General features: G+C 43.9%; 1 long non-coding RNA gene across 1 annotated transcript; it reads right to left on the bottom strand.

Moving 5' to 3' along the window:
- Positions 1-1,578: 1,578 nt before the first annotated feature.
- LOC120288968 lies at positions 1,579-3,385 on the bottom strand. The gene is made up of 2 exons (XR_005546908.1): positions 3,102-3,385; positions 1,579-2,020 (listed from the first exon to the last, which is right to left on the bottom strand). It is a non-coding gene; the product is annotated as an uncharacterized LOC120288968 (long non-coding RNA).
- Positions 3,386-14,816: the final 11,431 nt, after the last annotated feature.

Raw genomic sequence — 14,816 nt, 5'->3', positions numbered from 1 at the left:
TTCAGGTGCGACTAAGCGGCAGTGGCTAAGGCGGTAGGTCGTTGTGGCTTCAACAGGCGTTAGGCAGAGGTGAGTCAGGCGCAAGTAGCGCCTGGAATCGAGTAAGGTGTCGCAGGTCACCTGTAGCGAGCAGTAGCTGTGTCGCAGTGAGGGGCAGCCAAAGGTGTCAGGCGTGGCAGGCTTTGGCTCGGTTTGTAGCAAGCATCGACGAGCGAGATCAACAGGTGGTTAGAGGTGTCGGGCTGTTGCGAACGAGCAGGGGCGGCAGCAGCGTCGCAGGGTGGAACAGGAGTGGCTACGTGGTTGCAGTGGACGGCGGTGGTCACGCGGTGAGGCAGTGCTCCAGTACTGCTCAAAGGTTGGGGGCTTAGCTGCTGGTGCTAGCTTGCGAACAGTAGACTCTAGCGAGTCTAGGGGGAAGAGGATGAACAGTGCTCTACTTTTTCCTCTTTTCCCTGCTGCTGGACATACTCACGTCCCCCCTTATGCTATCACTGTTGCTGCTTTTTTTTTTTTTACTTTTTTTGTCACAGAAACCCCCTAATGAAGGAACGAAACCAATGGAAAATTTCTCTCTTTTTCTGTTAAATTTTTTACCTAAAAAAACGAGAGAAAAACACCCTAGTGCGGCCATAAATTCAATGTGTGGCCTCCAAAACCCTATGCGAACAAACCTATTTATAGGCCACCGATTAAGTTTTTAATTTTTCGAAACCGATATCCATGAAGATTCTTTTTTAAACACAATATTTGTTTTGCCAAACGCAATATTTGCTTATCCACTTGCCCTATCCAAATTAATTGTATCCCGAAAATTTCAAATTTCTATTTTTCACAAGATAATCTTAGATTAAAAAAGAAACGGGCTTGGGCGAATTTGCTCGCTTTGTGGGTTTAGTCCGACCTGTCAATTTAAAGCTTAGAACTGCTAATTCGAACCTATCTTTCACCGGCCCAATGTAAAAAAATAAATACACCTAAAACTATATGCTATGCAATTAATATTTTTCTAGGGATAAAATTAACCCCTAATTTTCTATGCAATAAATAAATAAACGGGCCGCCAAAATTTAGGTGTCAAGAATAAACAATAACTATGTGAGTGCACCATTCCATTAAGTATACAATGTTTACAATTTAATAATCCAGACATGAATAACAATAATTCCATGCACCATGCAACAACCTAAATCTCTCGAGTCCTAATCAAAGGCATACGAATCGACAACTTTATTCGTGTCGTTTTGACTCAAACATCGACCTACAGGACTTCATTATGCGTCTCAATTCATAAATATGGTTGATGAGAGCATGCATGTGCCACATAATTCACTGAAATGACATTTAATTCATGCATTTTTCTCATGTAAGTCATTTATAGCCATGCCACACATGTGCAAACTATGATATCATTCTCATCATATGCATTCAGCATTCATGCACTTTACACACGTTAACGTCTCACGAGTATCATGGCATCCCATACTACCATGCTATCCTCAAAACCCATCACAAGCATACAAATACATATACTTCTTTATTTCATAGGCAGGATTAATCGAGCATGCACGTGCCATATAAGCCACTAGTATGATATTTCATTCAAGTACGGGTCTCATGCAATTCATATATCTTCATGCCACACTTGTGCAAGTCATAACGTCTCTTTCATATTATGCATTCAACACTCATGAACATTGCACACAGGCGTCTCGAGAATATCATGACATCCTATACTACCATACTACCCTCGAGATCATACATTCAGATTATTACGACCACTTAGGGCCCAAGGCCAACCCGAAGGTTTGTAGTCATCTGGCGTAATAGGGCATCATCTCACCCCATCAAGCATAGCAACATCCCACGTATTCATTCACCTCAGGATAGCATTCCATTAAGAAGCTTCATTCCGAAATCCATCCACGAATGACATCCTGTTGACTTGGGGGCATTCAAGCTCATTCCATTAATCGAGTATCGTCCCGCATAATCATACACATCAGGATGGAACCATCACCTTACATAATGATACACATTAGGGCATTTATGTGATCACACGAGCATACCACTACTCAAGCTCATTCTAATCTTTCTCTTTAGTCAAGTATGAATGCCTCAATGGCGTGTCAAGCAGAGTATGTCTCATGATATATCAAAACTACATCAATAAAATATGCCGAGCACGAAATGAGAATCCATGGTTTGACACGATACGTTGAGCACCGACCTAAGTCCAATCCGGATTGGAAACAATACGCCTCGAAATCACACCAAGACCACGAAAGGACCAATCTGTCGTGACATGATTACCAGCCTAGTACCAAACTTAGCTTGGAAACGATACATTTCAACATCACAACAAGGCCAAGAAGGGATCGACTGGTCGTGACATGATCACCGATATAGTACCGAACTTGGTTTGGGAACGATACTCCTTAGTATCGCCAATCCAAGAGAGAGACTTGACTCGGTGTGCTTCCACACACGTCCAAGAGCCATCATACATCCCGTCTCGGAGGCTCGAGGTGTTCTCATGCATCAACCATGGACAATGAATATATGTGTAAAGACTACTTCCAATTAACACACATAAAACATTGCCATGAATACTGATCATCACATAGATCAAGTACATCCAATAACATCACAAATCACTTCCAATGACAATATCAAATCGAATAATCTTGGCATATTACCTTTCAAAATAGTCTTCTACGAATACTTACCCTTTTCAACTTTGGAATTGCATGAGCATCTACTATCATTAAAAGAAGGATATATTAAAGGCATATCACATTAAAAACCACAACATAATACGCACTTATCACAATCAATATAGCTTATCACTTCTAATAATAGCATATAATGATAACTTATCCCATCTAATGATAGCCTATCATGATAACTTATCACATCTAACTATCACTTATCTCGATAACTTGTTGCAACCACTTATCGCTTATCGTGATAGCCTATCATCACTACTTATCACTTTAATCCAGCTATCACATGATCTAATTACCATTAACTTTAAACTAATCATAATCCTACTCTTTAGCGTAATTACCACCCTAATGAAGGGTTAGAAACCTACTCACCTCCAAAAACTAGGCTATGGCATGCAGTGGTGACTGTGGCAAGGCTCATAGGTGATGGCGGCTCACGGTGAAGGCTACAATAGCAAAAGAACGACAGCACACGACTTGAGGGAGGTCCAGCAAGGGCTAGGGACTCATAGCCAACATGAGAGAATGACAGCATAGCGAGATCTCGTGGCAAGGGTAGCCCAGTGAGCTGAACAGTGGACGGCAGCTCACGGCCACCACAACCAAGAGGGAAAAGTGAGAGAAATGGGTATGAGATGAAGGAGAAAGATGGAGGAAAATTCGTCCAAAGGGAGAGGTAGAGAGAGAAAGTGAGAGACTTGAGGAAAGAAAAGGAAAACTTAGGGAAGAAGTTGGCCTTTTAATGCTCCTTGACTTAATGTCCTAACTTGGGGAGCAAGAACACATCTTGGCCCTCCATTTTAACTTGGGAAGCAAGAAGAAATCCCATCCCTCCATGTTACCACAAAAGTAAAAATCTTCTAGAAACTAGGTTAGTGTTCACATGCACTATTCATGCAGGTCACTATTCACACACATGGGCCAAGCCCAAAATGGCCTAATTGTCTTAATGGCTTGTCTTTGGGCTTGATGAACTTGGGCTTGGGCTTATTTCATCCAATTTGGGTCTTAACAACTTAATGGGCCTAAATGAGCTCAAAATGGGCCTTAAAGGGGAAAATTGTTCCACCTATTGGGCCCTTATAGCCGAATTTTAAAGGAAATGTAGTCCATTGGGCCTTTTCAAATTCGTGGGCCCCTTTTGGGCTTCCAATTTTCGGCCAATTTCATTTATCCAAAAATTCATGGTCTACCAATAAATAAAAAATTTGATTAAGCAATGTTCCATGGTTGTCTCTTAATCTTCTAATGTTCGATACTCTTAAATGGATTAGAATTTATGGTTGAAATTGATCGAATACGGCTTTAGCATAATTAAAACCAACAGGCGTCCATTAGGGGTTTCGTGAGTTCGACCTGTGGTTGATTCGATGTCAAACCACATTTAAGCCATTTTCAATCCATGGATGATTCTCGATTGTCATGTAATCGTGAGGGGTTAATTGCTCGTTCCAAAGTACATGATCATTTGGAATTGGTTTAGGGTCGTTCGTAATTAATATAGTAATTGTGCGGAATCGCCTGCAATCCAATTATATGCTATTATCAAAACAATTTATAACCAATCCTGGATCGGCTTGAAACAGCATAAGATTGTCCTTCATCGATCCTTATGGTCGAATTGTCAATCCATGGTTGAGTTCTTTGGTCGTGCACATCGAAATCCCAAATTACTTTTCCAATAATTTTAATACTCTTGAATGATTCACGAACCAATTCAAAGTCTAACTTTGCCAATGGGCGCATTAGTAAAAGCAAACCTCTTATCATATCCCGAATATGGTTGAATTTTGTGAATGTCACATTTTCTATTTTTCCTCCTTTGCCGGTCACTAAGCCTTAGCAACAGTGCCTCATTGGCACTGCTATTGTCATGCCCCGATCTTCGAGCATGCGCACATCCTTCAATGGTCGACTAATTTGCAACATCCCAGAACGCGTCCTCGACCCAATCGATTTATGCACATTTGGAAGCGAAATAAACAATCTCCAAACAACAATCAACTTGGGATAGAAAAGCAGGATAACAAATTTTCACAAACACACTTATATAAACAAGTAGGTCAGCCTTACAAAAATCACGGTCTAAAAAAGAACTCCCTAACTAACCCTACCCCGAACCCTATCTACTTGGGGTCCGGATCTACCACGACACAGTCAAGTGGGTCAGCTACTCTCTCTCCCACAACGTCCCGGGGACAGGGGCGTTGGTATACTCCCGAGGTTGTCCAAAATGAACCGGATGAGCCTCCATTTAGGGACCTATAAAAAGTTAAACTACGACGAGATGAGACAATGTCTCAACGAGTTCACACCCTAAATCTCAATTAGGAATGAAATATGCCTAGAGGCAGTCTAACCACACATCCCACAAGACTCACCTCGCATCAGTTCCTTCCTGCACATCAGTACAGTTCATATAACAAATACATATAGTAATGCACTCATCAATTGGAACATCTCACTTTCAAACCAATCAATCATAGGGTCCCGATTATAAGACCAAATCGTTATGACATGTCTCATTCCGTGCCACACAATTTTGTCCCACAATCAGGTGCAGTTAAACACACTTATTCATGCGTTTCAATTTATTATTGCCTTACGGGCATGGCATACTCAACATTCAGCACTCTTTTGGTGTAACCGAGCATTATCTCATCCCTTGAGCACATCAACATCTGCCTCTAGATGGTATTCCCGAAGGAGCTTCGACCCAGCCTCTATCGCGATCCGGCATCCGTTGATGTGAGGCATTCCATATAGGAGCATCGTCCACTCGACGCACATTGGGGACGGGTTCTCATAATTATCACATGACTATCTAATCCCGGCCAAGGACATTGCGCTTTGCACTTAAATGCGTCAATTAAGATAATGAACTTTGCCAATTTTTTTCGTATTAAAAACACTCGGTAAAATAATCATCTGTGGGTACATGGTCAAATCAATCCATAAAAAGTGATATATTTCCTTTTAAAAATCTCACTATTTGATAAAATACTAAAAAAAAAAAACCATTTTTTGGCGTTAAAAACCGACACCATGTATTTTCTGACTAAATACCTAAAATTTCATATTTTTGAAATAATAAATCAAAATCACAATCATCACTCAATTGCACAATCTAACAATCAATTGCATAAACTAATTACACCACGACAATTAGCACGAAATTCTAACGATCGGCTGTCCTGGTATAATTTCTAGAAAATAATAAATAATTAATTACAAAATTAATTAAATAAACATAAAATAATTAAATAAATGCCTAATTAAGCTATAAACACTAATCGACCACCTAATTGACTAATTAAATTACTCTAACCATCCTTGCTACATAACAACATACTAAACAAGCTAACTACATTCACTGACCACCTAATTGACTAATTTAACTAATCTAATTTAACTAAACAAGCTATTGATTACACTAATCTAACTTAACTTAATTTAATCCCTCCCTAAGCATCATTAACCTCCTAGGCAAGGTTTACCAGTAAACTCACCGGATTAGCGAGTCGGTGAGTTCACGGCGACGGTGGGCAAGACTCGGGTCAACAGCAATGCCAAAGGAGATCCGAAAGGGGCCCAAAAAAGCCCACAAAGCCTCAGCCCACATTTGGAACTTTAGTTCTGGAATTGGGCTGGAGGAGTTGGACGAGCAGCTCAACTTGGCTAGAATGGTGAGGAAACGGCACGGTGGCTTGGACGGGCGACGAAAAGGGGCTCAACGGTGACAACTGGCGGTTGGAACGACGGCAACGTGGCTTCCAAGTGGCCTAGTCGATGGCTGGCTTCGGTGGATGATAGCTTGGGACAGTGGACGCACAACTGGCTAGCGCGGGCGCGGGAATGGGCACGTGGCTTCGGCGGGCTTGGGCGACAGTGAGGCGCAGTCGACGATTGTTGCTGGTAGAGGTGGCAAAATGGGTCACGGACCCATTTTGCGACCCATATTTTTTACTATGGGTCGTATATGGGTTATGAAGGATGTAATGGGCTCATTACAGCGTGTGACCCATTTTAAGTTCAATTCTAATATGGGTCGAAAATGGGTCACACTCTGTGACCGATTTTCGACCCATTTTCAAAACCTAAAGCCATAAAGCGAGTCGCGACACTGCCTTTCGTCTTTGACTCTTCGTGACTTTGTCAGTGTGACAGTGACCCATTTCGACCCACCTCCGCCACTCGCCGCTTCTGCCACTCGCCTCCGCCACTCGCCGCGGCGGCTAGCCTCCGAGTTGCCTCCACCGCTCGCCTCCGCCGCTCCCTCGAAGGTCGACGAGCTTCGTCACCCACCTCCATTGCTCGCCTCTACGGCTCGCCCACGAAATCGGAGGTTTCCGGGCCGATGCCCTGCGGTTTGGCCTCCAAGGCGTCAAGAGCGAGATCATCGGATCTCACCCTCTCGAATCCGCCTACCAATCGGTAACCCCTTTTTTTTCCATCCCTTTCCGTTTGCGGTTATGCTATTTTGGATCAACATGTTGTTTTCTGCGAATTGCTTGGATAAAGAGGGAAACTTGGGGTTGGTCGGGTTCTTATGGGCATGGGAAGTGAAATTGGTGAACTGGGCTTGGTGCTCGTTGTAGGTTAGGCGCAAGGGAGAATTTCTCCTCAATTGCTACGTTTATCTGTCTCTGATATACTTCTATGAGTATTCCGGCACATTTGACTTCAGAAACCGGGTGGAGTTAGCATGCAGTTTCATCGCGGTGTTGATGCTTATTTAGAGAAAATCGCTATGCCTTACAGCATTTACCTTGTCATTGTCTTGACTTCTGAGGTATGAGTAGGAGATTCTTTGCTGCTCAGGACAGTTTCATGCAGAGATAGTGCTATTTCATGGCATCTCTTTTTGTAGAAATGATGACATTATAAGAAGCTCTTCTGATGTGTCTTTTTTTTCCCAAGTAACATTCATTTTAATTGAACTTCACCGTGCTGGAAATTGGATAATTTGAATGTGATAGGTGGACCTCTATATTTAAGGCTGTCATAAGACAGCCATTAATTCATCTGCTAAACCTCAATGCTATGGTTTCTCATGTTAAAATAGCATCCATGTTCTTTTCTTGGCTAGATTATACTGGATCAGCCCTGTGCTTTGCCCGTGATGAACCATTTAATATTGCATTATTTGTTCATCCTTTGCAATAGCTATGGTGGTTTCCACTTGCGGTCTAGTGGAATTGAGGAGTTTTTGTCTCATACAATGGCACTTGTAAAAGGTCACATCCTGTTCATTAGAATGGGCCACACTAAAAAACCCCAACCATTTAGTCTTAAATCTGTCGTCTTTTACTTTCACAAGCATCATCTTTTCTTTTCAGATGTTTTTCAGATAGGATGATGCTTTAAGAAACAGTATGCCTTTTTTTTTTTGGTTTCTCTTGCAAAACAGTATGTCTTAAATCTGTCATCAAGTGTGTTTTTGGGAGTCCTCCTATGAGAAGGGTGCTGTATGCTCAGTTTATGCTTCGGTGTTTTGTAGATTGTGTGGACTATGCAATTCCATGTGGATGTGTTCCCTGTAAATGGGCAAAGTAGTTTATACTTGTCACTCGGCTGAGTTGGAGATTTTTATGTTGCTGTCTGGATCTTAGCCTATGGTTTATGGATTTTCCGTCTGTGACAATCTTCAAGATGATGTCTCTTGTTCTTGCCTGAATTTGCCTTTGAACCAAGTCTTTTGCTGCACTGGCCTGAAGCTGGCTTACTCTTTTTTCTCTTATGTAGCCAACCATTCATTTTTTACCAAGGCGTGTTTTCCCTCCCACTGTTTATGACGTATTCCCCCTTATTTTGCAGGCCCCAGTTTGTCAGCAACCACTGAGGAGATTCCCCAAGAGGAGATTCTTTGCTGGTTTAGTTTTTTGTTGTAGTTGAAGGTGGATAAAGCAGGGGCGACTGTGCTGTTTGAGGAGCCAACCAAGGGGAGCAACAATGTGGGAGTGGTGGTGAGTCCAGTTCATCTTGCCAGCCTTGGCGAATTCGGGAGTCCTCAGTTTGTCACGGACAAGCTCATACAAGCTGAAAAGTGCATAGTAGGTGCTGCTTCAATCGATTGCTTGGTTTTGAATGTGGAATGTCTTAACAATACTGCATCTGAAGCCTCTTATGTTTTGGGGCAATCTATTATTTGGTAGATAATTTGGTTCTTGGTAGAGTTGCTGAGAATTGTGTCTTGGAGTTGTCTTATTGAGGGGAAACATTGAAGTGAAGTATCTTTCTGCAGTGCTGAAGAATTAATCAGACCATACGAATTTCTTACTCAAAAGGCTGGAAATGTTAGCTTCATATCTTAATCAAGATGATGAACTCATTTTGTGAGTAAATAATTTGACCTCAATAGTATGCTTACTTTAAATAAGAGAAGCATGTGTATAGTCCAATTCTCATAAATATTTCAATTTATAGGTTTTTTAACAATTTTTATTTTATTTACTATTTTTTAATTTAATTTGAGGTTTTTATCCAATTAGCATATAGCTTAAAGTGAGCACGGGTTTTTTTTTTTTAGAATATTAGTAAGTTTTAGCAATATGGGTCGGGTCGGATATGGGTCGGGTCGGGTATGGGTCATTATATTTACATTACAATAATATGGGTCAAAACGGGTTAAATGGGTCGAATATGGGTCAACCCATTTTCGACCCGACCCATACCCGACTCGACCCGACCCACCCATTTGCCACCTCTAGTTGCTGGTTCTTGGCTGGTTTTCTGCGCTTGATTCAGCAACAATGGAACACCAAGGAGCAAGGAAGAAGAAGGAGAAGGAGCTGTAGCTAGAAGGGGAACAACAAGCCACAAAAGTCTTCCCAAAAGATCTCAAACACTTGAGTTCAAGGCCCCACCATCTTCAGCCTCATCCACGGCCCAATTTCCTTCACCAAATCTTCCTTAGCAAGCCAAGAGGGTACGGAAATGTTGTGCATTTCCCCTTCAATTGAACTCAATTCACCTCAATTGGCCTCAAATTAAAAGGCCAAAATGCCAAGGAGGAAGTCCACACCACTTTTCATAATTTTCCCCGCCAATGGCAAAAGAACAGTCCAAATGCCATAACTTCAAAATGGTACACTTGAGTGCTAATTTCGAAGTTAAATGGAACACTTAAGTGCCACTCCGGCAAAAATCCGGCGAAATGGCTTACGTGGTAATTTTCCGGCGAGTTTGGTCTAAAATGGCGTCATTTTGCACGCTGACGTGGCAAGAAAATGCACAAACGACGCCGTTTCGTGTTTGACGTGTAAATAATAATATAAAAATTAATTAAATTATATTAAATTTTAATTTTATTCAAAATATTCAAAAAAAAATTTTAAAAAGGGGAGGTTGAAGGGGCCGGCTAAGGGCGAGCCCTCGCCGTCGCCGAGAAGGGTCGATGGCGAGGGGGAAAGGTCGGTCGGGGTCGCCGGGCCCCCGGTCGACCGGCGGTGAGGGCTACGAGTCCTTGCCGGATCGCGGTGAGGGTTGCGACCCTCGCCCCGGATCCGGGCGGGCTCGCGGACCCTCACCGTCGGTCGGCCGGCATCGCCGACCCCGGCTAGGGCCCGGTGACCCCAGCCGACCCTCCCCACTCCATCGCCGGCCCTTCCCGCCGACGACAGGGAGGAGGCGACGAGGGCCCTCGAGCCGTCACCCCAAATCTGGGGAGCGCTCGCGTTGGGTGAGGGTCGCGGGCCCTCGCCGCCTCCTTGCCGCCGTCGGAAAGGGCCGGCAACGGAGTGGAGAGGGTCGGCCGAGGTCGCCGAGCCTCGGCCGGGGTCGGCGGCCGACCGACCGGCGACGAGGGCCCGCGAGCCTTCGCCCGGATGCAGGGGTGCGGGTTGTGGCCCTCGCCGTGATCCGGAGAGGGCTCGCAGCCCTCGTCGCCTATCGACCGGGGCCCGGTGACCCCGGTGACCCTCCCCCTCCGTCGCCGACCCTTCTTGACGACGGCGGGGAGGCGGTGGTGACGAGGGCTCAACCCTCGACCTCCCCCCTTTTAATTTTTTTCTTAATTTTTTAATATTTTAAATAAAATTAAGTTTTAATTTAATTTAATTAATTTTTATATTATTATTTACACGTCGATATGAAACGACATCATTTTTGCATTTTCTCGCCACGTCAGCGTGCAAAACGACGCTGTTTTGGACCAAAATCGCCGGAAAATTGCCACGGCAGCCATTTGGCCGAATTTTCGCTGAAGTGGCACTTAAGTGTTCCATTTTACTCCGATATTGGCAGTTAACTGTGTCATTTCAAAGTTATGACACTTAAGTGTCCCTCCGTGCCAAGTTATGACACTCCAAGTGTCCCAACCTCCCCCGCCAATTGATCCATCTTGAACGCCAAAATTTCACACAAAACGTCCCTCCGAATTTCTAGATCCAAAATCGCCCAATTGCCAAAAATCTGAACTTGCCAAAAATTCTTCAAAGGATGAGCCGATATTCCTAAAATAAGTCAAGACATGACAGAACTTTCAATTTTTGAAATGGGCTTCAATTTCACAGTTAATTTCAATCGAACACGATTTTAGTATGACCTAACATACCATGTAGCTTTTAGAAATTTTTAGTGCATTTGACCCGTGGTCGATTATTTTCGAGCCACATTGTACAAGTTCGACCCATTGACCATTCTCGATTGTCGTAAAAATCTCGAGATTTCAAATACAGGCACATGGTACAGAAATGACAGAAAAATCGGTTTAGTGTCATTCGACAAGAATTTTGCAATCAAGTGGAATCACCCACACTTTAATCACATGCCTCTGTCAAATTGACCTATCCCGGTCTCTAATCAATTTTAATGGTGTCGTATTGACCATTGTAGATTAGCACGGTCAAGAAGTCGATTTCTGATTTAATTCTCAAATCAGTCACATTTAAATTCCTTAACAGCTTCATCTGATAGATTAGTTATCTCGTGAGTGATCAGCTCAGAGAAAAAGATTATAAGTGCATCGATGAAAAGCCTAAATTCATTCAATCGAAAACAGACTCGATAATCATGCTGTGACAGCTGTCCTTGTCCATCCAATGCTCATATTGCACTCCCACCTCACTCTCAACAGCTGCTTCCTACCCACCTCCTCGTCGGTTTTCAATAAACTGTAGAAACAAGCATCAAGCTCAAGAGTAGAGATAAATATTCAAAATCAACACCATTGGCACCAATCACAAGAGCGGCAACAATAAGAGGAGCAGAAATGACAATGACAAAGAAGCTAAAGCGAAGGAAGCCATGTAGAGGTCGTGGAACTTGAGGCCAAAAAGAGGAGCAAACAATGGTTTCTCAAAAATGAAGAGTTGCATGAAGCATTTCTGATGGTTAATCCTTCGAGTCCAATAGGGTGAGAAGAAGGAGAATGCGAGTCCGTCGCTGAAATCGACGCAACTGTGAGGTTTTGCAGAGGTGGCAGGTCATATTGTTGTCGAAGAAGGAGGAAGAAAGGAAAATAAAGCATAAAAAAATAAAATTTTATTTAAAAAGTTATTTTGTTTTTTGCAAAAGATAAAATCATGAGATTGAAATTATTTTATAAATAAGATCCAAACATCAGAAAATATTTATGATCGCAACCAAACAAAGGAAAAACGATCATTTTCCTAAAATTATTTTCAAAAAATATTTTTTTTCATCATGAATTTTTCTCCCAAACAAACACATCTTTAATTAGATTAGGAGGAATATTTCTATTTAATTGAGATAATTGGTAGGTGATATATCAATTTTCTAAGGTGATAGAGTTAATAAATATTGTTGATGTAAAGTAGGACAGTGGCGAATTGATTATTGTCTTGAATATAGAGAAGACACACACGTAAAATATACACGTGAGAGAAAAGGCTCCCCCTTCCCGCTGTCTTTATTTATGAGCGTGGTCCAGCTCCAGCACGCCTGCTGCTGTGCCTTGGCAGCATCGTCGCGCTACCCAAAAAGCCTCCTCAGTCGCGCCGTCGCGCAAGCCTCGGCATAAGTCTAGCGACTAGCCATTCGTAGCACCTCCAAGTGAGATCCCAACTAACATAGCAATTTCCTCCGAACGCTAGTATCTCGGCAGCGACCTGCACTACCTTGCGCAACACCTTCCGCGAGTTCTCCATGGTATCACCTGCACCAGCTCCTCCCCCATCACTCCACCTTGCATCAACTTATCATTGCCGCCTTATCTCACCACCGAGAGCGCTGCAGCAACCTGTAGCCTAGGCGTGTCAGGAACTGATGGTTTTAATTGGTGATGGGCTTAAGGCCCGTCCGCCCATGCTTGGCCCAAAAGGCTCGGCCCACGAGAATAGGGCCCGTGGATGGGGGAAGGTATAAAAGGGAGGAGAGAGAGAGAGAAGACAACTGTTGGAAATCAGAATTTACGTACGTCTTCTCCTCTCCCGCGCGCTCTCCCTCTCCAAAAGAACAGTAAGCACAAGGCCATTGTTTTCTCCCCTTCAAGGCGTCATCGGATCGAACAGGACCAATTTCTCTTCCTCTATCGGCGTTGGTGTCTAATCTGTGGCTAACAAGGTACGCTCGAATCCGTGGTGTGCTTTACGATCGGTGATACGTGTTATTCCCGGGCTTCGTCTTCCGCATTGCTTTAGGGGTTCGATTTAGTGTCAAATCCGGTTTTCGGGGATCCGTTATTCCCAACATTGGTATCAGAGCCCAAGTTCATGTTTTCCCGACCTGTTTGATGTTTTTTGATTGATTTTTCAAAAGCAATTCGGCCGTACGGATCGGGGCGAGAAATCCCAACACCCGAGCGTTGTTAGGCCATTTTTCCGAGTTTTCGTAAGTTGAAATCAAATTCTAGTGGCATAGGGAGAAAGGCGACGTCGAGACGAGTCTGGCGATACATCGCACGTCGCCGGGAGATGCCGCACGCGCCCACACGCGCGGCCGAAAGCCGCTGTGCGTGGGCGCGACGCACCCGGAAGCGCTGGCTCACCCAGCGCGTGCGACACACGCGCCGATCAGCAAACCGGCATGTGCTCGCCATCGGCCGGCGAACCGGCATGTGCTCGCCGCCGACCGGCGAACCGGCACGCGCCGGTCCACGGACCGACGCGTGCGGCGTCAACATGACGTCACCCAATGGTCAGTAACCGCTAGGGTGACGTCATCGATGACGTCAGCACGACGACGATTCGCCGAGCGGTCACCGGCCGGCGACCCGACCGGCAACCCGACCCGACCCGAACCGCGGACGCCGGCACGCGCGCAGCTCGTGCCGGCTGATGTCTGCATGACGTCAGCCCGCGCACGCTTTCGGGACGTGCCGTCGGTTCTCCCGAACCGGCCCAACCGATCCGATCAGTATGTCCGGTCCGACCGGTCCGACGACTTGACCGTTGACCGTTTACCCGAAAGAAAAAAAAAAACGAAATTTGTTTCTTTTGCATTTGTTGCATGAATCATGGAAAATAATGTATTTTCCATTTTGTTTATTGTGGATTAAAAGTGATCCATTTTATTTCTGCATTTGTTGCAGGAACTATGATGCGTTATGCACGGATACCTGCAATCCCGAGAACGGACGAAGGAAGAGCTAGACTGAAAAGGTTGATGAAAGAGTTAGCTGATTATCGGTGGCTTGATGGTGATTCAGTATCACACGTGGTCAAAGTCAATAAGATGATACAGGAAATCATCTGGAATTTTTATTTTATGCCGGATTTTGAGAAGATGCCGGCTTTGATGAACACTCTTCCACCTGAATGGCAAGCAGTGTTAGATCGGCTATGGGAGGTCAACGTGGTCCCGGATTATAGGAGGCTAGTGGAAGCTTTTGTAAGAGAGTACTATAGGATTGAGTTGGCCAAAACTTCAACCCTTAGATTGAGCACCACATGGCGTAGAGTGAATGCGCCTTAGTGGCGACATGAGAGGTCTTCAAAAGTTTTTCTATGGTTGGCAAATGTGCCTTCAAAAATCTCAGATATTTTGACTGATAGATTAGAAGGAACATTCTCTAATTATTTCTTAGATTAGTTTGAGATGTTATTGAGCGTGAATATCTTTTTCTATGTTGATATTTTCTTCTGCGTATATTACTTAGTGTAATGGATTGTTGTATTATGTTGAAGG

This window comes from Eucalyptus grandis, chromosome 10 (assembly GCF_016545825.1).
Source record: "Eucalyptus grandis isolate ANBG69807.140 chromosome 10, ASM1654582v1, whole genome shotgun sequence".
Lineage (NCBI taxonomy): Eukaryota > Viridiplantae > Streptophyta > Magnoliopsida > Myrtales > Myrtaceae > Eucalyptus > Eucalyptus grandis.
This window is presented reverse-complemented; position numbering and strand designations above follow the sequence as displayed.